A 5967-nucleotide genomic window follows, 5' to 3' on the forward strand; every position below is an offset into this window, starting at 1 on the left:
AGGGGCCTTTCCCCCTTGATCACTAATTGAGAAATGCCTTACAGTTGGATCTCATGGAGGCATTTCCTCAACTGAAGCTCCTTTCTCTGTGATAACTCAGCTGTGTCAAGTTGACACAAAAATAGCCAGTACACCAGGGGACCACCATTGGCTACCCACGCCACTCTGGGTCTCGTTAGAGATATCCAATCTTCCTGTCATGCCTCCGAGAGCAGAGCCATGAATAAAAGACACGGAGTTCTGTATGTAGACAGAAGACCTCACAAGAGTTACGGATACGAAGATTGCTTGTGAAGCCACTGTGTACAAACTGATGTCTCATGGCCAGGCCGGTCAGTGTCAGTAAATACAGAATGACAGGAGAGTTCAGATAAAAAGGTAGTCTCGAGGACCTCCATGTAGTCTCCCCACATCGAAAAACGCTTGGTTTAACTCTGCTTGAGTTAACAATCTTTCTTCAATTAGAGACAGCAACTATTAGAATTGGGCCTCATGGTGCAAACCTCGGATCAGGGCCATCCTTGGTTACCTAGCAAATTCAAGAGCAGTTCAAGATACAACCTGTCCTGTTTTAAAAGAAACAAAAATGAGAGAGATCCAAACATGCCTAACTCCTTATATGAAGGGGTTCTTTAAGGCCACCCTCCACTCAGAAGAGCACACGTGTTGGGATCAAGCATCAGAAGAATGTAGTCCTGAGCTAAGGCTTTGGATCATGAGATGTGTGGTCGGTGGCTCTAACCAGTTCAGGGGGTCACACCTTGAATGGCATCACTATTCAACCAGACACAGGTCTTCATTTCTAAATCCAGGCTTGCATATCTCACCCATAAGGCCTGGGAGAGAACATCGCACAGGTGCAAGGGCTATCAGCCCTGCTCAGAACAGACACCTTTTTCTCTAGACAGAGGACAACCTCCAGAAGGTAGAGGGCTATAAAGATGACAGTGCTGTGCTGGAGATGTGAGCTTGCATTTCTAGAAGACAATGCATCCTTTCTGGGATGCCCGGATGTATTCCATACTTTGTATTTGCTGTGACACAACACCCAACAAGGGCCACTGCAAGAAGGAAGGGTTCACTCTGGTTCATAGTTCAAGGGTACAGTCCATCATAGTAGGGCAGACCCAGGGGTAGGAGCATGAGAAGGCTGGTAGCATGGTATCTGCAGTCAGGAAGCAGAGAGAAGCAAATACTGGGACTCAGCTCCTGTTATCTTTATTCTCAGTCTGAGCCCCCATCCCACAGATGGGCTTAGCTTGCCAGTTAAGCTGTTTCAGAATGGCCTCGTGACTCACAGAGGTGTGTTTATGTGGTAATTCTCAATTCTATAGAGCTGGCCGTCAAGTTTTACATTCACGACTTGAGCACTCGACTTCGTCGTTGACTTATCTTTTCACCTCAGCTCGTTCTTGTCTCTATGGGGCTTGCTCTCACTCCAGTCATGACTTTTTACTGGTGGTCCTCACTGTTTTTCCTGGAAGAGCAACCTCAGACAATTGCAAAGGATTGGTAGACAACTCAGGTTCCCCCAAATTGTAGACTATCCTACTTTGGCAAGATTCTATTATCAGGAAGGTGAAATCTCAGTGATTGTCACACAGGCATGGTGGCCTTGATCCCCAAGACGTATATATTTACACAATAAGCTGTATTGGGCATTATTTAATACAAATTAATAATTTTATTTTCAGGGAACTTGAGACTCTTATTTAAACCTGCTCAGTTTTATAGAATAAAGGTGAAACTGAGAATTTATTTGTACTTTGAACTCCATCCAGTGTCCAGGGTTTCAGAGCACTTTTCTATACAACCTTGACAGGAGACACCATCTGCCAGCCCTTCACTTAGATGTGTATGCATCCTGAGTGTATTCCTAGCACACTTGACACAGTGGATGGGAGAGGGAAATCCTGTCTGGATTGCACACTGCCGCTTCCTTAAGAAATGTAGGCATTCAGCTGATAATGGAAATGCCAACTTCTCCATTGATAGTCACTATTTAGGGGAGTGGACATCCTTTTTCTTGTTACTTGGCAGGGAAAGTGGTTCAGTTTGATTAGAAGGCATCAAAACATAAGTGTGTATATGCAAAATGCAACCCATTTGTTTTGATAAGAGATTCTAATTGGGGCTGCCTCACAGATTGGGGAGGGGTAGGGAGTACTCCACCTCCCCAGATGCTTATGAACTCCCCGGACCAACAGGAGCTTCATTGTAGTGTTGTAATAACTGATAATGCATGATAATTTCTAAGGACAGACAGAGGGATGCAGGAAGGAGTTGGAAGACAACTGAGTGAGAAAGAGCACTTCCTGTGTAATCACAGAGACTTGGAAAGGAAGCCAGGCTGGGCTGCACACTCCTGTCACCCTGTGCTTCCGGTGGGTACAGGGCTGAGAGAGGAGGGTACCTGAGTCTCAATAGTTTCCAGCAAGCTAGGTTCACCAAGAGACCTTGTCTCAAGGAAACCCCATGTCCTCCTCTAGCCCTGTGCACACTTGCACACTCGTCAACACACACACGCACCTGCCACACTCATACAATGTTTTTCCTAAAACTGCAAGAAAGTCTGATAAGTAAGCATGCCAATCTACATAATTATTGATTCTTACATCATAATATGTACAATGCTTACATAATAATGCCAACTAGCCAGCTATTCGACGAGTTCCAGAGCACTGAGAGACCCTGTCTCCAAAAACCAGGTGAATGGGGCCTGAGAAATGATACTCATGTTTGTCCTTTGCCCTTACACACACATCTAAGAATGCACTCACCCCCTCACATACATAGCATCTGCATTCACATATGTACAATACCATGCCAGTTATTACACTCTCGGAAATATCATAAACCTCAGAATAATCCCAGCAAAATATGAGCTCAAATGTCTACACCATTAGTTTTAAAACATTATTAAAGGCAAGTAAGGAAAAGCTAAAGGGGACATATTACAGTCTTACATGGTGAGATTCACTATTGGAAAGATGTCTACTTTCTAATTTGATTTAAGTAGATAAAGTTCTAATTAAATTGATCTAACTTTGATTAGACTTTTATGTTGCTTTGATTCAGGGAGCACACAAACGAGTTCTAAAATCAGTGAGAAATCCAAAGGGCTTTCAAAAGTCAACACAGTCTTAAATGGCAAAGACATAGCACTACCAAGTATCAGACTTGGTTTTGAGGTCACAGTGGTTCGGCTATGTGAAGCTTGATGGAGGAGAAGTAGAGGGCTCACAAACAGAAATATTGGATTCCTACGGAGGTCATGATGAAGAGCATTAGGGAAGGAAATTCTCAAAGGAAAAAAAAAATAGAGCAGGTCAGTGTGTATGGAAACAAAGATTTTTGACCCTTTCTGCAAGGTCACCATTGGTAGTTGCGTTTTTAGCAAGTTTGAGAAATCCCAAGAGGATTTGTAAACTTAGCCACAGTTACCACACCATTTGGAGCCTGACTATCATGGCCTCCTCTCAGCCCATCCTCCCTGCAAACTCAAAAGTAGCTAGAGGAGATGGACAACCTAGGAGAGCCAGTACTCATGAAGGTCAGACACTCCCAGTAGAAAGAGTCTTGACCTAGCAAGAGCTCTACCAGATCTCTACCTAGACGTCTAGGAGAAAACACAGGCAGAGTTGAGGGGCCAGTGACCCTAAATTCTCCATAACTGAGTTGTCCCAGACTTTGGTTCTTCAATGGCCCGCTATTGGAACCTCCTCTGGCCACTGGTCATTCTTCTCTGGTCAATAGTTTCTTCTACCTCTTAGCACTTGTTTTCTATCCACAGCTCTAGTGAAATAAGTTGTTCCATACCACCCTTATTACCTATAGATTACCTAGAGCAAAAACAATAGCTTCCATTTGCTGTGAGGCTGCTGTATGTCACGAGCTTCACGTATGATATATTCTTTCTAATTCTTCATGACAGGTGTTTATTGTTACCACTGGTAAAAGAAGAGAGTAAAAGACTTGCCCAATTCTACCAGGCAAGTGAATACTGTTGGGGTGGGGGGTTGAAGGGATAGCACCCATTGTGGTGTATAAGCACAGTAGATGTGAAGCACCCACTCACACTGCATCAGCAGTCAGGAAGCAGAGAAAGACAAATGCTGGACCTCAGCTTGCTTTCTCTTTCTGTCTCTGACCTTGCAGGGAAAGTGTGTGTTGGTTGTAGGACCCTCCACTGCAGACTCCTGACACAGCTAATGTGATCCTGATCTATCAGGAAGTCATGCTCACAGGAGACTAGCTGCTGGCAAGTCCCTGAGCCTCCATACTCAGTCACATATGTGGAGTCGTAGACTCTGTATCACTAACTGGCCACACAAGCTCCTACAGAATTTTGTTCATAGAAGCGGGTCTCTGGTTCATCCCAGACTGCCAAATAGGGCTGGAAATGGGCCAACAAACACAGATGTCCCAAAGAACGTTCCCAGTGTCACCTTAATTTCTCTTTGCTCCTTCCCCCACTGCCTGTCACGTTCACACTCAGAGTGCAACCCCTCACCTTTTACCAAGTCCTTTCCACTGGGCAGGACGCACCATTCGGCAGCTTCCAGTTGTCTGGGAGCTACAGAAGGGATGATGGAAGGAGAGAGCCCTGGAACAGATCTGCGACCTCTAACCTGCCAAGCATGGCCTCATCTGAACAGGAACCACTGAGCACAAGAAGGCTGAAGACTGACTCTTAGCTGGAGTGTCCCCAGCTCACCTCCAAGTTGTTCCTGGTTGCTCTCAATAACACTTTCTGAGAGCTAGGTTGGCTTCTCCTACCTAAGATCTAAATCCAAAGGTGGGCAGAACCATGACCGGAGGATTCCAGAGTGAGAGAGATATTAACTGTGTCAGCTGAAACCTTAAGTTCAATGTTGACGTGCCCTACAGCCTACTAAATAGTCATTAAATTTATTAGTTAAAAATGTATTTGCAGTTGGGTAGTGGTGGTGCACACCTTTAATCCCAGCTCTGAAGAGACAGAGGCAGGGAGATCTCTTGAATTTGAAGCCAGCCTGGTCTACAGAACAAGCTCCAGGACAGCCAGGGCTACAGAGAAACAAAACAAAAGAAAATAACCATTCGTTCACTCCTTCCCAGGTACATCCAGTCTTAACTGTGCTAAAATCATTGCTAGTGTTCTTTATCTGAATCCTCCTAATGTGGCTGCAGCTATGGTTATTGTCCCATTCATTTCACTGACAAGAACAGAGAAGCTTAAAAAGCCTGAAGAGATTGCCCAAGTTCTCACAGACAGACAGGGCGGGCTCAAATGTATATGCGGAGAGTTCTGACAATCAAGTCACACTCTGAATTCATATTACAGCAGGTTGTCTGAAATGTGATACCTACAGCAATAGAAGAGGCATGGCCCCAAGCAGCTCTGTTCCTTCTCGGGCCACTGCCTAACACACCACGGTCATGCTTAATGGTGATCAACCCACCTATAGTGACATTCCTCTGCCCTGATCCTTTCCCTCAATTCCATGTGAACGAATCTACCCTCACCCACCCTGGATCTGGGGACAGAAATGTCTTCTTCTAGATGTTGTTTGTTTGTGTGTTTGTTTGTCTGTTTGTTTGATTTCCCCCTCCATTGGCCTCAAACCCTATGAGTCTCATTTTCCTAAATTGTTTATGTCACCTTTTCTGTCTTTTTCATCAAGTGCTACTAAAGAAGTTTTTAGTCATATACAGGTATGTATGCCTCTGTATGTATATACCACATGTGTGAGGGTGCCCCTGGAGGCTAGACGAGGGCGTTGGATCCCCTGAGGTTGGTATTGTGGATGGTTTTGAGCTAACCAACTGGGAAGCAAACCCAGAGCCTCCTCTCCAGCAGTGAGTGCTCCTCACCAGAGCCCCTCCGTGCTCCTCACCAGAGCCTCTCCATGAACAGTGAGTGCTCCTCACCAGAGCCTCTCCATGAACAGTGAGTGATCCTCACCAGAGCCTCTCCATGAACAG

The sequence above is a fragment of the Mus caroli genome, chromosome 8, assembly GCF_900094665.2.
Source record: "Mus caroli chromosome 8, CAROLI_EIJ_v1.1, whole genome shotgun sequence".
In the NCBI taxonomy this organism is placed as follows: domain Eukaryota; kingdom Metazoa; phylum Chordata; class Mammalia; order Rodentia; family Muridae; genus Mus; species Mus caroli.